This window comes from Dipodomys merriami, unplaced genomic scaffold (assembly GCF_024711535.1).
Source record: "Dipodomys merriami isolate MVZ:Mamm:240054 unplaced genomic scaffold, mDipMer1.0.p SCAF_11, whole genome shotgun sequence".
NCBI lineage: Eukaryota > Metazoa > Chordata > Mammalia > Rodentia > Heteromyidae > Dipodomys > Dipodomys merriami.
The window spans coordinates 8,294,712-8,316,618 of NW_027202382.1; the positions used below are offsets into that span (position 1 = coordinate 8,294,712).

At 37.2% G+C, this 21,907-nt stretch overlaps 1 long non-coding RNA gene across 1 annotated transcript in view; it reads right to left on the minus strand.

Annotated features, from left to right (window-relative positions):
* Positions 1–21,907, minus strand: part of LOC138815997 (uncharacterized) — a 163,381-nt gene that overhangs the window by 140,853 nt on the left and 621 nt on the right. The window lies entirely within an intron of this gene.

The following is a 21,907-nucleotide window of genomic DNA, read 5'->3' on the forward strand; positions in this document are numbered from 1 at the left end:
ATCATAATCATAATCATAAAAAGAAATTACAATAACTGAATTAAGACCTGAGCCTTTAAAAACATCCTGGTTTCCTCTCTCAGTGGAAATGAATCTAAGAATCCAGAATGAATCTAATGAATCCAGAGCTCTGCAACTGGATGGGAGAGAAATCTCTGGGTTTAACTCTGCAGTAACACAAAAGTTTAAGGTGCTAATAATCTCAGATTGAGACACTACCACCTAAAATCAAAGGAACTCTAGTTAAATTTTAGTCTCTGTACCTATTTCCTCTATCAGACTAGTCAACTTTTAGCATTTCTCTTCTTCAAATAATTTCACTTAATAACTATTTCCTATTTAATTAATACTAATACTAATTCATTGATAAATGAGGATATGCAAAGAGAGCAGGTGAATAGATAAATAACAACAGACAATTTTGGAGGGTCGCTAGAGTTGCTGAAAAAACAAACTCTAGTTGGTTCTTGATTAGAAAAAAACAGGATTTATTTTTTCAAGTGCTACAACTATTCTAAAAAACTGGATGATAATTTTCCTTTATGTTATTCTACTGTGTATAGCACATAGTAATTTATGTATACCAAAAGCAATGTATTTACAGAAGAGAACAGTTTTAACATCAACAAGAACTATGTCTTCTTTTTGTTGTTCAAAAAAGACATCACATTTCATTATAATTGTGGAGCATTTTCAGTGAGCTATTTATAATCGATGGCTAACTTAAAGTAAATGTATTCGCAATGGATGTTGCTATGTTGTTACTGTATGTCATTTAAAAATATACCATAAATCCTTTGTGAGCTACTTCTACTTCACGTTAATGTGGTCTATATATAGCATATTCCTAAATAGGTTTGTTCTTTAGTAAAGTTCCAACCATGTAAAAAGACCTTCAAAGTAAAATAATTGTCAAAGCTTATGGAATCCAGGTAAGAATTTTAAGGTTTTAAAAAAGAATCCCTGCATTGCTCCAGTGAATAGCGCCATACCTCCTTTAAAGATTTACCTGTATACCTAGGAAAAATGTTCACTTAGTGCTAAGGTGTGCTACTGACTACTCTGAAATCCAGAAGAAGATAATTACCCTCTTCACTGAGAAGAGGAACAAGAGACCTCAAAATTAGTGCTCATAGCCTCATGTGAAATAAGGATTCTAAGCACTTCAAGAACCAGAAACTTGATTGGACATAGTAAACAGCTACAAAAAGCTGTGAACTAAAATAAGATTCTGGAGGGTACAGAGTGCTAGAAGGTATTATAATTAGGACCAGCCAGAATATTACAACCCATGGTCATGTTATTAAGATTCCATAAATGGTCAGGCACCAAAGGCTTGTGCCTGTAATCCTAGCTACTCAGGAGGCTAAAATCTCAGTAGTAAAGTCCATGAGACTCTTATCTCCAATTAATCAGCAAAAAGTTGAAAGTAGAGCCATAGTTCAAATGGTAGAGTGCCAGCCTTGAGAAAAAAATAAACTAAGCCTGATTATTATTAGGCCCTGAATCCAAGACCCATTACTAGAGGGGGAAAGATTCCATAATGTCCAGTACACAGTATAGGAGGGGATCTGTGATGGAGCTTAATTAAACACTCCACTACACATGCTTTAGGAAGGTCTAAAACTCACCACAAAGTGTAAATCCAATCCACTCATTAACTCCCATCCAAAATAAAACTCCATCCTCTCCAAAGACTAGAAACCCTATACTTATAACACGATAGCACTCATAATATCCAATGTTCCTTTTTTTTCTGGTACTGAGGCTTGAACTCAGGGCTTTATGCTCTTGCTTAACATTTGTACTCATGTGGGTGCTCTATAATTTGAACCATCCCTCCAGTACAAATGGAAATTTTTAAAATGTTAAAAAGAAGCAGAAAAATTGTAACTGATAAGAAGGAAGAAAAAATAGTAAATAGAAGGATATCAAGTGATGACAAAAAGAGATTGGAATCAGAAGAACAAGACAATAATGTGCTATGACAAATACTTTCAAGAATAAAAAATGTCAACAAACAGATGGGATATCAAGATAAAATAATAAATAATAGTCAGGCTGTGATATGTGCATGTAACCCTAGATGATGGGAGACAAAGACAGGAGGATTTGCTTACATTTTGCCAATCTAGAAACAAAATCAATGAGATAATATCATAAACAAGCTGGGTATGGTAGATAATACCGAAGTCTAACTCAGGCAAAAATATAAGACTACCTCAAAAACACCAAAACCAAAAGCACTGGGGATATGATTGAAGTGATAAAGTACCTGCCTAATAAACACAAGACCTTGAATCTTCAGTATCAAAGAGGTGGGGGGGGGAGAGATAAGTGAATAGAATCCTAAATACAAAAATAAAATACTGAATATTCATCAGATGAATCTGTCACTGGATGCAGGTGAAGGTTTGTGAAGTTTCTCTTTAAAGGTGGGGACTCTTCACTTAGGGTGCTTGATTTTGATTGCAAACTAAGAATTCTGGATGAGTCAGAATAGTAAGAAAACTTGGCAGACCATTATTGAGTGAGTAAGTAAGCAGGCAAGCAGACAAAGAGACATGGAAAAGGAGAAGGTACACTCTAAGAAAGTGTGGGTACTCTCAAAGGGACTAAGACACACACAACTCTTTAGTATTTATATAGTAAAGGCAAAACGTATGCTTATCCTTGAGATAAGGAAGGTGTCCTGTTGTCTACATTTGGGTAGGGGGTTGCTTACATTTTGGGGAAGCATTTCTCTCAGGAAGGCATAATTCCTGGGGTGAGAAATGCATCTCTGGGGGAAGGAATGCATCCCGTTGCTTTTCTTTAGATCATAAAAGGCACTTCTGTTATTAACTACCTAGTTTCTGAATTGCCTTTACCAGGCTTCACTTTCCCTAATCTATCCTACCTCAGATCTATAATAGATTGAAGAAGAGTAATAACCTTGAAGATTGAAGTGGAATAAAGCCAACAAATGAACACAGAGAAAATAAATAAAAACAAAACAAAGCCTCTGTGCTCTGTGGTCTTAAAAATAATATCACATAGTGTAAAATACATGAGTGTAGAATCCTAGAAATAGAGTTAACACATCAGGAACAATTTGGATAGCTAATTTCTAACAATTTTGAAATTTAATGAAAAGTTATTTATCCAAGGATACGAAAATGTCAATTAATGTAAACTAGAAAAAACTCAAATAAAACCACATCTAAACTATGTAACAGCCTGGGCAAGAAAATCCCTGAGACTCATCTCCAATTAATCACCACAAAGTCAGAAGTGGAGCAGTGGCTCAAGTGAAAGAGTACCAGCCTTGAGCAAAGAAGCTAAGGGATATGCCTAAACTCTGAGTTTGAACTCCAGTATCAGTTGTATGTATGTGTGTACACAAGCACACGCACATGTGCGTGCATGTGCGTGCGTGTGCGCACACACACACACACACACACACACACTCACACACCCTAAAACAATCTAAGATGGTTCTAGTTTAACTGCTGAAAAATCAAAACTAATAAGAAGTTATTTAAGCTTAGGGACTGGGCCCTGACCCTGAGTTCAAGTCTCAGGATTGGAACAAAAATAAAATAGATGAGATAAAAGTTGGGCAATATATGAGAAAAATATTTAAATAAACCAAATAAAAACATTCACCTTGAATTTAGAGAAACAAACATAAATACTATCACTGACTTCTTTTTATAAACAATGTGAATTATGTGACAATTGAATAAAATGTTAAATATCCAAACAGGCCATTTAGAATTCTCTATCCTACAGTAATACCTTTCAAGAATAAAAGCAAAGCAAAGGCATTTTCAGGTAAATAGTTGCTGAGATAAATCATGACCAGCAGCCTTGAACCATAAAATTTATCAAAAAAAGTGCTTCAGTCTAAAAGTAAATTATATCAGATGAAAACTTGTAACTACAAGAAAATGAATAAGAGCAAAAAAAAAAAAGTAAATAAGATGGGGCTGGGAAGGTGGCTCAGTGGTAGAGCCCTTGCCTTGCATGCATGAGGCCCTGGGTTTGATTCCTCAGCACCACATAAGCAAAAAGAAAAAAGGCCGGAAGTGGCTCTGTGGCTCAAGTGGTAGAGTGCTAGCCTTGAGCTGAAGAGCTGAGGGACAGCGCACAGGCCCAGAGTTCAGGCCCCACGACCGGACCCAAAAAAAAAAAAAAAAAAGTAAATAAGACAAATAATTTTAAAGACTTCTTTATCTCTTCTTAATTTCTTTATAAAATGACTTATGCATGTAGGCCTCATTCCTGCCCCAATATCTATCTGTGTTCTGTAGAAGTGAAGATGCTGCCCACACTATGATGACTGTTAAAATGGTTATAAGTATAGCAGCAGAAAAGAGAAAGCAATCAAATATAGAATAGACCTACAGGGGCAGGAATTAGATGGGTGATGTCACTTCTTCCAAAACCAGAAGCAGAACTATCTTAACAAAGATAGCCATGGGCAATTATCTTGTTATTGAACTATACTGTCCATAGCAATGGCCCAATGTTCAGAATCTCAACACTGGATCTGCAGTAATAGATATATAATGGAAATCATGATATATAAAACAAGTCAAACATATTTGGAAGCTAGCAAGAGAAAAGGGAGTTTTGTACATCAGCATGTGCAAGCAGTTAGTGTGAGCATTACATTTACCATCCTCTTGTTATGTTACCGAATCAAGTCACACTGGCTGTGTAAAGGATGCTAGGCATGGCTGGTAAGAAGACACAGCTTTCAGTGACCTAACAGGTGAATAGGCCACTTTGCTTAGATGTTGAAAAAAAAACTCACCCATGATAACAAGGTGTGACAGTTGCACATATAGTTCTCATTGGTCAGATACCTTTCCTGCATCTACTCCCATTTCAAAAGCGTGGGAAAGGGCTGGGAAGATGGCTCAGTGGTAGAGTGCTTGCCTTGCATGCCTGAGGCCCTGGGTTCGATTCCTCAGCACCACATAAGCAAAATGAAAAAAGCCAGAAGTGGCGCTGTGGCTCAAGTGGTTAGAGCTCTAGCCTTGAGCTGAAGAGCTGAGGGACAGCGCCCAGGCCCAGAGTTCAGGCCCCACAACTGGACCCCCCCAAAAAAAGATTATTATCAAAAGCGTGGGAAAGATTATGCAGCAGTTAAGAAGAATTATTGTATTTCTAAGACTACAAGTGGAGGGCTAGAGGAATACCCAGATTATCCTAGCTGTGACAAATGAAGATTTTCAATCAGGTGGTGGTGAGCTGAAATTACAAGGGCAAGATGATTAGGGAAAATAAACAGGAGTAATCATTAGTAATAAATGGGGGTCAAACCATACAGGTAAAACATTTTAGTATTCTACAAAATGAAAAGTGTGCATATTCTTCCAATGCAGTCTTCTAGAAATCTTCCTACAGAAATATTAGAGTGAACATGCAAAAATAAATAACTGTAAATTCAAAACAAACAAAATTTGTTTGACAGGGTACTCTAGAGGGATTCCCGAATGAAATAGAACAGTCTTGATAATCTCAAAGTCTCTAAATGTGCCCAGCCTTAGGAAAAGTGGAGAAACAATAGAAGCAACAGAGAAAATGACAACCTAGAAGCAAGCTCTGTAAACAAAAGTAGTAATGAAAGCCAGAACAAATATGAAGAGGAAGAAAGGCAGGTCCAACTATTGGGTATTCAGAAGTAAACAGAGACAGAATGGTCCTGATATGTGCTGTCTAGAGCATCTCTTGTGAATGTTAAATTAGTCATAAAGGGAGCTAGATGTAGGTCCTAAAGAAGTTCTTTTACTGTTGGTAGGGATTTCAGAGACTCTCCAATCATGATACATAAGTATGATTACAAAAGAAGAGATATGGATTGGCACAAGCTTTTGAATTAAATCTACATGGTGGTAAGAGCCAATCTGGCTTTCAGCTCAGCACTGAAGCCAGATAGAAAGCAAGCTGTATTACTCAGCTTTGGCTGCCATAACAAAATACCATAGGCTGGATGATTTAAACAAAAGAAATTAATTTTCTCAATGTTCTGGTGGATAAAACTATGAACAAAGTTCCAACTGATTTCATTTACTTCTTACTGGCTTCTAGAGAGCTCACTTCTGACTCTGTCTTCACCACGTTTTCCTTGGTGGGTGCTTGTGCTTGTGTGCATGTGTGCACACCCATGTACATTCTGTCTCTCTCACACACAGATGGTAAAAGACTATGACAGAGAAAGAAAAAAAAAGGAGAAATATTTCTTCTCAGATCACTAACCATATCATACTGGGACTCTATCCTTATGAACTCATTTAACCTTAATCTTTTGAAATCCTTATCTTGACATAGTCCCTTTGAAGCCTGAATTCAATATATGAACTGGAAGAGGAGCACACTTCAGCCCATTACAGGAAAAAAAAGAAGGAAAGAGAAAGAACCTCTGCAGTAGAAAGCATGGGAAGAATCAAAGTCAATACAGGACAGAAAAGAATAAGTCAATTTGAAAGTGAATCTGCATACTTCTCCATTATTTTCCACAGTGTTTAGGCTACTGCTCTCTCCTCGGTGTTAATGAGTGTTAATTATAGCATCTAGTAAAAGAAGTAGAAAGGGGAGATTTTAGCCAAATTCCTTCCTCCCCCCTAGTTAAACCACAATCACCTAGTCCATTCCAAATGAGCTTATATTACAGGCAGAAGCAGATACTTTGTACTGTTTTTTCAGTACTGAAGAACCTACCCAATGACTTTGTAAATGCCAGCGACATTATCTGCTTTATAGCCTAGAAGCAGATATTTAAAGAAGTTAGTGACGTTTACACTTCATGTGCATGCTGTCCTCCTACATAATATTGAATTCGTAGTTTTGTATTTTTTTCTTAAAATGGAATAAATTTAAAACTACTCTCCTGATGGATGCGTGGATGTAAGTTCTAGTAATCACATTGTTAGACTGATAACAAAATACTCATGAAAGGATGAATGTGATTTATCAGTGAGAGAACCAAGCTTTAGGGAAGCCTAGTAAATTGTCCAAGATGATCTGAAAGGACGAAATTAGATCCTTTTCAAACCTGTGATGGATGTTTATTAGTAAAAGTCATAAATAGTCATTACTCCTAAAAGTGGTAAACAATGCTAATAGTACCATTTGGATTCACAAAGCCAGGAATGTGCCAATATGGTGGATATTGATACTGCAAGGAAGTTAGTTTTTCCAGAGGTGCCAACACTTTTATAGAAATACCTCAATTACTTGGATCTCTAAACTAAGAAGATAGAACACATGATGTTAACAGACTCTGAGTTTTTAAAAACAACAACCATGAGCCCAACAGTAACTGGAACACAGCATTAATTTAGAGTAAATCATAGGTATTTCCTCATTTTGACAGTGTCCCTGTATGATCAAATTATTAAGATGTCTTTCATTTGTATTCTATTGATTTTGATGACTTTCCAAGTATTGAGCAATTCCTATTCCTTGGTGTCAGTGACAAGGGAAAGCAAAGCACTGAGTCCATTTTGAGGACTTGCCAGAATTACTCCCTCTTAGCAAAACAGGTATCACGGTAGATCATTTGATAAGGGTTTATTTGACTGTAACTTTCTCCTAAATATTTCCCTAAAATAGGATGACAGAACAGGCAACAAGGTCCAGTGGGAGAAAAGGTTGGAAATTGGAGTGGGACCTGTAACTTAGTTCCTTTCTATTCTAACTCATGAAAATATTATTATAAAAGGTTATTATAAGGAAACATTACATAAACACCATATAAAACACCAGGCACAGGGCTGGGAAGGTGGCTCAGTGGTAGAGCGCTTGCCTTGCATACATGAGGCCCTGGGTTCGATTCCTCAGCACCACATAAGCAGAAAAAAAAAGCCGGAAGTGGCGCTGTGACTCAAGTGGTAGAGTGCTAGCCTTGAGCTGAAGAGCTGAGGGACAGCGCACAGGCCCAGAATTCAAGCCCCATGACCGGACCCCCCCAAAAAAAAATAAACACCAGATACAGAATAAAATCTATAAATTGATAAAGTCCATATCCTCTCATCACCATTGTTCATACCTGGGTCTTGTATGAGGGAGACTTGAACAGTTAATTCTGGGAGGAAAAAAGTAGGAGAGACCAAAGGAAGGGTGACAGTGTCCAAAAACGAAATGTACTCATTACCTGACTATAGTTTATCTGTACATCATATTTACAATAACAATAGACACAGTCAGTTCTACTCCACATAAGAATGTCTTTATTAAACATAGGTCCCAGAGTTCCAGGAAGATGGCGGAGGACAAGCTGGAATCTGAAAAAGCTCTTGCATAGAAAGCAGTTTTAGAGTTCCAGTGAACAGTCCTAAGCCAGAGAATCACACCAAGTGTGCCATCACAGGACAGAGAGTTAGACAAGAGGGGGGAAGCCAAGGCAAAAAGACACATCTGAGCACTTGCCAGCAGCCGCCGCGGCGGCAGCAGGGTCACGGCGGAGACCGCAGCCCGGGCCATACCTGAGCGCTCACACAGAGAGTCCAGGATGAAGGAGCCAGATGCAGCGGGCGAACGGATTCTGCTCAACACCAGAAAGAACCGACAAGGAGCGGACATCTTCATCCTTCAGTGTGCAGACCAGAGACGACCCACGATCCAAGACTGGACGTGAGTAGAAGCCCAACGTCCTCACTCCTCAGGGAGCAGAGGAGGGAAGGCCACCCCTCCCCCCCCCAGCACCGGTGATCTCCATCTTGGATACAGACAAAGCTCTGAGGAGCTGCCAGCTCCAACCCAGGCTTTGGAATAAAACGAGTCATTTAGCAGGTCACAAGAACTTAACGGCGAAGTGACCTGCCAGATTCGACTCCATCCAGGGAAAAGTCACCCAGCTCAGGCACCAGCCATTAGAGTGGCTTTCCTCACTGGGTAACCAGAGCCAGAGGCTGCCCCTCCCTCTAGCAGCCTCAACAATCAATTGAAAAACAGAAACCCTGACAATGGCTCCAGGCTGGGCTCTATGAGTTTTTTTTTTTTTTTCCACAAAATAGCCCCAGGAAAAAGCTGATTGTTGAAAGGCCTCAACTCTACCCAGAACCTAGCCTCACCACTGCATCCCCCTCTTTTGTGATTCTCAAAGCAGATCACCCTCCCAGTAAACTAATCTGGGAGGGGGATCTCAAAATCTTGGGTAAAGCAGAGCATTTTTCTGCCTCTTCCAACCAACCGACATAAGAAACCAATCAAGCCACAGGACCTCAAGCTGACCAGAGACTCCAACCAGAGGCTGGTTACAGACAAAAGGGAGATACAGGATTCTTCCCACCCCTCCCAAAAAAATCAAAAAAAAAATCAAAGAACTTTTTTTTCTCCTTTTTTCTTCTTTCTTCCTCTTTTTTTCTTTCTTTTTTTCTTTTTTTTTTTCTAGGTACCTTATATATATATAAATTTTTTTTCCTTTTCTAAAAATTTTATTAATCTTTAATTTTTGCCTTTTTTGAATAAATAATTGTTTTCCAGTAACTTTTTTTCCTCTTATAATTTTTATTTTAGGAATACATGAATGTGCGGTGTCCTTTCTTTTCTTGTCTTCTTTCTCTTTCTCTTTCTTTCTTAACTATCTTTTTGTTTTTTGTCTAGCTCTACTGAACTTCCGATCTCTTTTTCTCCCTTTATTTTCCTGTTCACCTATTCCTCTCTCTTGATCTTCTTTATGTGATTTAACTCTTGTCCTGCACATCCTCAGATAAACCCGTAGTTAACTAGTAGACCCTATCCCCCATTGTGTACACACTTAATCCACAAATTTATTACTCAATTCAAAACCTCTGAGACTTAAATTCCTTAATAGCAGTACTACCTCTTTATACCTATATAATATTTTAAGCATTTTTTTAAGTTTTTCACTTCTCCTCTATGTCCCGTCCCTTTTCTTAATATACTCACATTCCTCTCTAAATAGATGGTCTTTTAATCTCCATAATAATATTAATTTTTACGTTTCTATTTTTTTCTGGTCTCTTTTCATTTTCCTTTCCCTTTCTTCTTTTTCTCTCTCTCTCTACTTGCATCCTATTCAACCTATTTCCTGCATTGGGATTAGGACATTGTTAACTCTCCCTGTGCCCCCACACACAAATCTATCCCTATTTTTTACCCACATCTCTCCCTAACCCTAATAATTTCTGGTCTTCCAAATTCTTCTCTGCGGTTCGAAGCCCAATAACATATAGTTGTTTGATGTTGAATAGATGTATCTGTGGAACTAGATTGTAGCTGTAGACTATTGACTGTTGCCTTAAGATAGTGTTCTAGCACAAAACTGGTGCTATTTTCATCTCAAATAGGCAGAGTAAGCCGGAAAAACACAAGAAAAATGGCAAATTCGGATATCTCAATTCCCAATCTTGATACTCAGGGGTCAGAACAGATAATGAATAATCCAGAGGAGAGTTCCCAAATAGCTCTACAAACACTGCTGAGAAGTTTGACAACTTACAAAGGACCCTGTATGAGCGTGAAAGGGAGAGAGAGGAGGCATCCCAAAAGCTTATACAGGAATATCATAAGCATGAGGAAGCTACTCAAAAACTGATACAGGATTTGCGTGAACAACTTGAGAATACTCAAAGAGAAAGGGAGGAATGGCGTGAGCAGGCTGAGAACACTCAAAGAGAACTGCAGGAATCCCACTAACGAGAGGAAAGAAAATGACAGGAATCCCACGAAAGGGAGGAAGTTAATCAAAGAATAATTCAGGAATTGAGAGACCAAGTAGAGAATACACAAAGATCACTAAAGGTATTCATGGAATCCATTAACAAAGAGCTGAAGGAAGTCAGGGAGACCACAGAGGGAATGCTGAATGGAACCCAACAGAAGGAATGGGAGTCCAAAGAAACCATAACCAATCAACTAAGTGATTTGAGAACAAACACTGAACACCAAATTAAGGAAGTAAAGAAATTCATACAAGACCTAAAACAGAGCTTCAACAAAGAACTTGAAGCCATCAAAGCTGACCAACTAGAAGGAAAAGATAAAAAACAAAGTAGAGAGTCTTGACAGCAGGTTAGACCATGCAGAAGATCGAATCTCAGGGATTGAAGACAGCCTAGATATTATAGAGAAAGAACATACAACCATCCAAGACAAGTCCAAGAAATATGATAGATCTATCCAACACCTGGAAGACACCATCAGAAGGCCTAATGTAAGGATAATGGGTGTAGAGGAGCACCTAGAAACAGAAGTTAATGGTCTAGGAAATTTAACAGTATCCTAGCAGAGAACTTCCCAAACATACAAAAAGATAGGCCTATTCAGATACAAGAAGCTTTTAGAACCCCAAATAGACCAGACCAGAATAGGACATCCCACCATCACATTATAATCCACACAGGATCAACCCAGACCAAGGAAAAGATCCTTAAAGCTGTCAAGGAGTAAAGGGTAATCACCTATAAAGGGAAACCAATTAGAATCACCTCAGATTTCTCAGCAGAGACAATCAAAGCAAGAAGAGCCTGGAATGATGTATGCCATGCCCTAAAAACAAACAACTATCAACCAAGAATACTGTACCCAGCTAAACTCTCCTTCATAACTGAAGGCCAAATAAAAACCTTCCATAGCAAAGAAAAATTGAAACAATACATCTCCACCAAACCAGCCCTACAAAAGATTCTTAAAGATGTCCTACACATAGAAAACCAACAAGACCGCAATAAAGGCCAAGAAACTGCACCCAAACTGAGAATCCAAGAACCATAGGAAGAACCCAGTTTTTGCAGCCCCCAAGAAGGTGGATAACATGGCAGGAACTCCCAAATACCTCTCAGTCCTATCTCTTAACGTTAACGGACTGAACTCTCCAATTAAGCGACATAGACTGTCTAGTTGGATTAAAAAACAAGACCCTTCTATCTGCTGCCTGCAGGAGTCACATCTTGCCCGTAAAAACAAACACATTTTCAAAGTTAAAGGCTGGAACAAAATCTACCAAGCAAACGGCCCCCACAAACAGGTGGGAGTTGCAATCTTAATATCAGATAAAATAGACTTCAAATTAAAAAACGTGAGAAGAGATAAAGAAGGTCACTACATACTAATTAAAGGATCTCTCCTTCAGGAGGATATTACAATTCTAAATATCTATTCGCCAAACAATGGAGCACCCAAATTTATCAAAGAAACACTACTTTCCCTCAAATCCCATATAGATCCAAAGACATTAATTGTTGGGGATTTTAACACACCACTCTCCCCACTAGATAGATCAACTCGGCAAAAACTCAACAGAGAAACAGCAGACCTAAACAGCTGCATAGATCAACTAGACTTAACAGACATCTACCGAACATTTCACCCAGCAGCATCAGAATAAACGTTTTTCTCAGCAGCACATGGAATGTTTTCCAAAATAGACCACATTTTAGGCCACAAAGCAAACTTGTCTAAATTCAGAAACATTGAAGTTATACCTTGCATCCTCTCTGACCACAAGGGAATAAAATTAGAACTCAACACCAAAAGCCACCAAAGAAAGTCCGGCATCACATGGAGGCTGAACAACACACTGCTGAATCATGAGTGGGTCATGGAGGCTGAACAACACACTACTGAATCATGAGTGGGTCATGGAAGAGATTAGAAAGGAAATTAAAATGTTCATGCTATTCAACAAAAATGAACACACAAATTACCAGCTCCTCTGGGACACAGCAAAGGCAGTACTCAGAGGCAAGTTTATAGCTCTGAGCTCCTACATCAACAAACTGGAGAGATCTGAAGCTAACAATTTAATGACACATCTAAACCTCCTTGAAAAAGACCAGCAAGATAAAGCCCAATCCAGTAGACGGAAAGAAATAATCAAAATTAAATCAGAATTAAATGAATTAGAATCCAAAAAAACTATAGAAAGAATCAACAAAACAAAGAGTTGGTTCTTTGAAAAACTTAACAAAATTGACAGACCCTTAGCAAACCTTATCAGAAAAAGAAGAGAACACACCCAAATTAATAAACTCAGAGATGAGAATGGAAACATCACCACGGAAACAACCAAGATTCAGAACATTATAAGGGAATACTTCTCAAAACTTTATGCTAATAAGTTTGAGAACTTGACAGAAATGGACGTTTTCCTAGCAAATATTGACATACCAAAACTAAACCATGATGAGTTAAACTATCTTAACAGGCCCATATCAAGCACTGAAATAGAAACAGCAATAAGAGACCTCCCAGCTAAGAAAAGTCCAGGACCAGATGGCTTTACAGCGGAATTTTACAAGGCCTTCAAAGCAGAGCTCACACCAATACTCCTCCAACTCTTCAATGAAATTGAAAGAGAAAGCTCACTACCGAACACATTCTATGAAGCCATTATAACCCTCATCCCAAAACCAGGCAGGGACTCATCAAAGAAAGAAAACTATAGACCCATTTCTTTGATGAATATTGATGCAAAACTTCTCAACAAAATTTTGGCCAATCGACTTCAACAATTCATTCAAAAAATCATACACCACGATCAAACAGAATTCATTTCAGGGATGCAAAGCTGGTTCAATATACGCAAATCAATTAACATTATTCATCACATCAACAGGAGCAAGAATAAGAACCACATGGTTATCTCAATAGATGCAGAAAAAGCATTCGACAAGATCCAACACCCCTTCATGATGAAGGTTTTGGAAAAATTAGGAATCCATGGAACATTCCTCAATACAATAAAGGCTGTATATGACAAACCTACAGCCAGCCAACATTATACTCAATGGTGAAAAACTTAAGCCATTTCCTCTTAACTCAGGAACAAGACAAGGATGCCCACTCTCTCCACTTGTCTTCAATCTAGTATTAGAATGCCTATCTACAGCAATAAGACAAGATGCAGAAATAAAGCAGCCAGCATTATACTCAATGGTGAAAAACTAAAGCCATTTCCTCTTAACTCAGGAACAAGACAAGGATGCCCACTCTCTCCACTTGTATTCAATCTAGTATTAGAATGCCTAGCTACAGCAATAAGACAAGATGCAGACATAAAGGGGATCCAAATAGGGAAAGAAGAAATAAAACTCTCCCTCTTTGCAGATGACATGATCTTGTATTTAAAGAATCCCATACACTCCACTCCCAAATTACTCACGCTGATTCAAAACTTTGGCAATTTAGCAGGTTATAAAATTAACCCCCCAAAATCAATGGCTTTTCTGTATGCCAACAATGAGAAAAGTGTGGCTGAAATTAGGAAAGCAACTCCATTTGTAATAGCCCCACAAAAAATAAAATACCTAGGAATTAACTTAACCAAAGAAGTGAAGGACCTCTATGATGAAAACTTTAAAATCTTGAAAAAAGAAATCAACACAGAACTTAAAAAATGGCAAAACCTCCCATGCTCCTGGATTGGAAAGATTAACATCGTGAAAATGGCAATACTTCCCAAGGCTATCTACAAATTCAATGCTATACCTATCAAAATTCCAAACTCATTCTTCAAGGAAATAGAAGAGGCAATCCAAAAATTCATATGGAACAATAAAAGACCCCGAATAGCAAAAACGCTCCTCAACGGAAAGAACACTGTTGGAGGAATATCAATACCAAATTTCAAACTCTACTATAAAGCCATAGTAATCGAAACAGCTTGGTATTGGCATAAGAACAGACCTCAGGACCAATGGAATAGAATTGAAAATCCTGAAAGGAACCTACAGACCTATAGCCATCTAATCTTCGATAAGGGAGCTAAAACAATAGAATGGAAGAAAGACAGCCTCTTCAGTAAATGGTGCTGGCAAAATTGGTTAACTACATGTAGAAAACTAAAGCTAGATCCTTATATATCACCCTGCACCAGAATCAACTCCAAATGGATCAAAGACCTTGAAGTCAAAGCAGACACTCTGAAAACATTACAGGATGGAATAGGAGAAACCTTAGGTCTCCTTGGCTCAGCCGAAATTTTCTGAATAGAGACCCGGAAACACAACAAATCAAAGAAAGGTTGGACAAATGGGATTGCATAAAGTTGCAGAGCTTCTGCAGGGCAAATGACATAGCTAGCAAGATCAATAGAAAGCCCACCGATTGGGAGAAGATCTTTACTAGCCATACAACAGACAAGGGTCTCATATCTAAAGTATACTTGGAACTCAAAAAATTAAACCCCCCAACAACAAATCTGCAAAGAAACAACTGCCCAATAAATAAGTAGGTGAAAGACTTAAAGAGAAACTTCTCTGAAGAAGAAAGAAGGATGGCCAATAGACACATGAAGAAATGTTCAACATCCCTAGCCATAAAAGAAATGCAAATCAAAACAACATTGAGATATCACCTCACTCCAGTTAGAACGGCAAAAATCAAGAACTCTAACAACAACAGATGCTGGAGGGGATGTGGACAGAAAGGAATCTTACTTCATTGTTGGTGGGAATGTAAACTTGTTCAACCACTTTGGAAAGCAGTATGGAGGTTCCTCAAAAGACTTCACATAGAGCTCCCCTATGACCCAGCAATCCCACTTTTGGGCATTTACCCAAATGTTTACAAACAAGACCACACTAAAGCTACCAGCACAACTATGTTTGTTGCAGCATTATTTACCATAGCTAAGATATGGAACCAACCCAGATGCCCCTCAGTAGATGAATGGATCAAGAAAATGTGGTATATATACACAATGGAATTCTATGCCTCCATCAGAAAGAATGACATTGCCCCATTTGTTAGGAAATGGAAAAACTTTGAAAAAATTATATTAAGTGAAGTAAGCCAGGCCCAAAGAAACATACGTCCCATGGTTTCCCTTATTGGCAATATCTAGTATATATATGAGTCAAGCAGAAAAGGTCAGATAATGTGATGTCAGGAAAATGAACCCTTAGATATGTATTTTAATGTTTTTTTTCTTTCATGCATGTGTTTCTAATGCATCTATAAGATTATCTCTTTGTTGCTTTGTATGTCCCTCCCCCATAGTATAACCCCTGCTTTCACTATATTTGATGTCAGTATAACTTGTGGATGAGATGGGGAAAAACCAGTTGTTTAAGGATACAGGTGGACCTGTTGCAACAATGAGAAGTACAAGTTGTCATGTCCAAAATGAGCTTTACAACGTCGGTGTGGGGAGGGGGGGGGAAGGAGAAGGATGGGGATTGGGGGGGAGGGGGGCGGCTGGGAAGTGATGTGAAGGGTAAACAAAGGAGGAGGCTGCCTTGCTTGGTAAGAAATGTATTCATTATCCTTCCCATGCAATTGTAACCCCTCTGTACAGTATGTTCACAAATAAAATAAAATAAAATTTAATAAAAAAAAACATAGGTCCCATGGTTTCCCTTTTTTGTAATATCTAGTATATGTATGAGTCAAGCAGAAAAGGTCAGATAATGTGATGTCAGGAAAATGAACCCTTAGATGTGTATTTTAATGTTTTTTTTCTTTCATGCATATGTTTCTAACGCATTTATAAGATTATCTCTTTGTTGCTTTGTATGTCCCTCCCCCACAGTATAACCCCTGCTTTCACTATATTTGATGTCAGTATAACTTGTGGAGGAGATGGGGAAAAACCAGTTGTTTAAGGATACAGGTGGACCTGTTGCAACAATGAGAAGTACAAGTTGTCATGTCCAAAACGAGCTTTACAATGTCGGTGCGGGGGGGGGGGGGGGGGGGAAGGGAGGGAAGGAGAAGGATTGGGGTTGGGGTGGAGGGGGGAGGCTGGGAAGGGATGTGAAGGGTAAACAAAGGAGGAGACTGCAATGCTTGGTAAGAAATGTACGCATTATCCTGCCTATGTAATTGTAACTCCTCTGTACAGTATGTTCACAAATAAAATTAAATTAAATTTAAAAAAAAGAATGTCTTTATTTTTCATGACAGAGGAAAGAAATTTTCCAAATCTCCTATCTTCAAACAGATTCAAGTTTGATATCTATATATAGAATAAAGTTTTTCTTACTCATGACAATCTGTAAAAGTGAAGATTCTCTGTTGAGAGTCTTCTGAGAAAAGTGTTGATTAGATTTGAGTACTCTCCTTTAACTTTTATCTAGAAGGAAATGTTTGACTGTATTCTAATTTTTGAGCAATAACTTCTAAATCTACAGTAATCTGTAGCATACTTTACATAAATGTAATTCCATTCCCACATTCAGTGATACTTAGACAATAATTGTTTTCTAAAATAAGGGATAAACTTCTTTATTTCCTGTTGAGGGCATACCTTTTCCATTTTCAAAGAATACACAAAAACTATTTTTTTTTAATTTTGCTTCTATTCTCTGAGCTGTCTTAAAAGAATAATCATAAGATGCTTTAAAGACAAGAAAATTGTAGGTTTAATGCACAACTGAATTATATATGTATATATACGCATATACACACACATATATATAACCTTTTCATATTCGTCTAGATTATTCTGATTTTAATAGCAATTCTCTTGTTAAATAATTCTTGAGGTTTCTATTCTCTCTCCAGAGGAACTAATCTAGGTGTTGACAGATAACATAGACAGTAAAGCAACCAGTGACAGAAAGCTTATTCATGTCCCCACTACCTATTATTTCAATATTCACTTGTTTACATGTTTTACAGGCCAAGATATTTAAAACTGTCAAATTATTTGGTGTGTGCAAAGCCAGGTTTTAAAGAATGTCAGAAAAAAGGACAACAGTAATATGGAAAATATTTTCCCTCAATTTTTAAAATTAGAAAATGTTTTCTTTTTAATCTTATTTTGAAACTTCAGGATAGACTAAAATACAATCAGGCCCATTTCCCTAGAAAGTTTTATTTCGAAAATGAACTTGACAACTTTCCGCCGCGGGGAGAATTGGGGGGACGGGGGCGGGGAAAGGATGGGAAAGGGAAACAAAGGAGGAGGTTACAATGCTTGATAAGAAATGTACTCATTATCTTCCCCATGTAATTGTAACCCCTCTGTACAGTATTTTCACAATAAAAAAATAAAATAAAATATAAAGAAAAAGAAAAGTTTGTACTTTGTATATGATATATATACTTTTTCAATATGTCCATTTATGAATAAGATGTACCTTGATCAATGTTAGCCCCCCATCATCTCCCAATATATCCCAACCCTACTCATTACCTAAGTTACCGAGATCCATTTTTATATATGTACATTGAGTAGTGTGTGTGTGTGTGTGTGTGTGTGTGTGTGTGTGTGTGTGTGTGTGTGTGTGTGTGTGTGTGTGCATGTGTTATTTTTCTAGGTCCATGATCTGAACTCAAGCTGAGTACCTTCAGTCACTTTTGCTCATTGGCTAGTGGTCTACCAATGGAGCCACAACTCCAACTCATATATATATATATATATATATATATATATATATATATATATATATTTATTTATTTATTTATTTATTTATATAAATAAAATATTACATATTGTATGTATTATACTTATATTTTATATGTTATATATGATATGTATTATATATAATATATTATATAAAACATATATTACATATACTATATATATATTGTATATATTATAGAATATATTATATATACAGTATATATTATCAACTATTTAAAAATGAGTTTGAAAATTAAAATTTGGAAATATCTAGCTATGCTAAATAAACTTTGAAAAGTTTCTAAAAGGCATGAATTCACATTCCAAATATTGATACTCATTCTTATGTGTTCATTAAAGTTGGCACCAGAGAATTGCTATTTGGATAAACTATTTTTTTACCCAAAGTTCCAGGGCATTTTAAAGAGTTTACTTTATAGTTTTTATATAGCTATAAAATACCATGCATAGTATTTTGTAAAATTTGTTTTCCACATAAATATTGTTCATGTAATCCCGTATATTTTATTATATTTGCATCAATTAAACAAGAGAATATGAATAAATGTATACGTGTAATGGAATGATACTTTATTTTATCCGTGTCTGCATGCACTACTCCTTAGAAATAATAAGCAAAACATGTATATATATATATATATATATGTATATACACACCGCTATTTTTGTGTATGTGTGCACACAGGTTTTGTACATGCATTAGTGATAATATGTACACATTTGTGTATTTGTTAAAAAAAGTTCATACTTTAACAAAATTTGTGAGCTTTTAACATAAAAAATGAGTTTAAAGCCAGACACCTGAAGTTCAATCCTGTATTCCTTGCTACTCAGGAGGCTGACATTTGAGGATCTCCACTCAAAGCAAGTCTTAGCAGGAAAGTCTGAGAGACTTTTCTCTCCAATTGCCCAGCAAAAAGGCAGAAGGTGTTGTGCGGCTTACGTGGCAGAATGGAAAAAGCTAAGGGACAGTATTCAGATACCAGCCATTGCAAAAAGAAAAGAGAAGAAAAGGAAAGAAGGGGGAAAAAAAGAAAAGTTTGACTGTGAGTTATAAGGAATTACACCATTTGAATTTTCCCATGAAAATAGCATACTTTGATTAATACATTTGTGTGTACTTGAATGTAGCCCCATATGTATCTACTTGTACATTTATAAATTAGTCTTAGCTTCCACAGATGAGAGAAAACATGTGTCTATTGTCTCTCTGGGCCTGACTTACTCCACTTCAAGATAATCTTTTCCAGGTTCTTCCATTTCTTTGTAAATGATATGATATCATTTTAATGGATAAGTAAAATTCCATTGTGTATACATACCACATTTTCTGGTAAAAGGTGTGGGGGGAAGCATAAGGGGACGGAGGTAAAGGAATGAAGAGAGGAAAGGATTGATAATGCAGTCATAATATTCAGTAAATATCCTTTGAAATTAAGAACACTGAGGGAAGGACTGGGGTTGGGAGGGACTAGGGAGAATGATGAAAGGGTTGACAATGACCAAGATGCATTGTACTTATAAACTCCTTTAATAACTACTTAAAAGATAATGAAAACACAATTTTTAAAAATGAGTTTGGCTTTCCCACTCATCTGCTCTGTAGAGGAAAGCGTCTGTGTGTTCTTCCTTCAGTTTGTTCATCCACTCAGTAGGGATGATAGCTTTATACAGAGAGTTGCTCACATGCTGAAGAATAAAAGCATAAGTACAGTGCCAGGCCCCAAAGAAAGGCTCATATCAATGACGCTAACTCCTACTATCATCAGACTCCCAAACTGACTGAACATAGAATGCCATAGCTGAAAATCTCATGTAGACCTGAAGAGATTCATTGCTTTTCAATGACTGAAAAACATTACAGCCAAATTTTATATCCTGTATCGACGAATACCAGGTACTATTGATTGAATTCAGTCCCTGGATCTTAGGGGATGGATAGAATGAATAAAACTTTATTATGAAACAGCAGATCTATCATCAGGACTGACTATCCACATCATAAACATGTTCATCTATACGTTTAGGTTAACCAAAAATATTTAAACACACTAATTAAAATATTATCACAATGTTCCGGAAAACAATGATTCTTTCTTTTAAATTCTATGATGAAAATTTTTTAAAAGACCAATTGTCTAAACACATAACTCAAAATAGCATTTTAGTAGTGCTGACATTTCTACCACAGGGTGCGAATGCAAGACAAAAGAAAAAGAAAGAAAGAAAGAAAGAAAGAAAGACAAAAAGACAGAAAGACAGACAGACAGACAGAAAGACAGACAGACAGACAGACAGAAAGAAAGAAAGAAAGAAAGAAAGAAAGAAAGAAAGAAAGAAAGAAAGAAAGAAAGAAAAAGAAAGAAAGAAAGACAGACAGAAAGACAGACAGAAAGACAGACAGAAAGAAAGAAAGAAAGAAAGAAAGAAAGAAAGAAAGAAAGAAAGAAAGAAAGAAAGAAAGAAAGAAAGAAAGAAAGAAAGAAAGAAAGACAGACAGACAGACAGGAAGGAAGGAAGGAAGGAAGGAAAGGAAGGAGGGAAGGAAGGAAGGAAGGAGGGAAGAAAGGGAAGGAAGGAAGGAAGGAGGGAAGAAAGGGAAGGAAGGAAGGAAGGAAGGAAGGAGGGAAGGAAGAAAGGGAAGGAAGGAAGGAAGGAAGGAAGGAAGGAAGGAAGGAAGGAAGGAAGGAAGAAAGGGAAGGAAGGAAGGAAGGAAGGAAAAGAAAACTTTAGCAGTCTAGCTATCAAATTGCAAACAGTTACAATTTAGAATCTTCAAGCCACTAAATATAAAGAGGTGTTACAGGGAAAAGAAAATTAGCACATCAAACACTATTTTAGTTAGCATAGACAATAGGAGCTTTGCAAATTTCGTCAGAGTAGCAATCAAAGTGAGCATTGTCTGTTCTTTTTTGCATATGCACAAAATGAATGCCATATGCTATGTGAGCTGTTTTCATAGTCCACTCTACCATGATGCCTCCTGGGAAGATACTAGTTGATAAAAAATTAAGTTGAATCTCTTTCTTTTTGCAAAGAAGAGGGATGAGTGTGACAATAAACGCAAGGTACATCTCAGGCTCAACATAATTTGCTCTTAAACTGTCACTTTAATTATTCTTGAATTAGGAGTTCACCTCCAGGCAAATTTCACCAGAAATGTTAATAATCCCTCTTATAAAATATCATTATGGACACCAGGAAAATATTGGTAATAAAAAGAACAGAGAGTTTTTAAAAATATATGAAGCACACTTATTCAAGGACAGGTAAACCTTCAAAAATAGAGTTTGACATATTTTTCTGGCCTACATAACTGCAACTTAGAGCACAGTTCCTAGCAGTCATGTCCTGATTTTTTTTTTCAGAGGAGAGAGGTGAGCCGGCAGCCTTACACAGTCTTCAAGAAGGCTGTGAGTCTTGATGTTGTATCCTGGGAACTGGGATGCTGTACTGAAATAAGGATACTGGGTAAAGCAACAAGCCTTGTCGTCACAGCCATCCTGGTGCCTAGGTGGGTGTTGGGGGGCTTTTCATCCAGCTATGAAATCCCTAGAGGTGAGAGAAGCCATTCTTTGA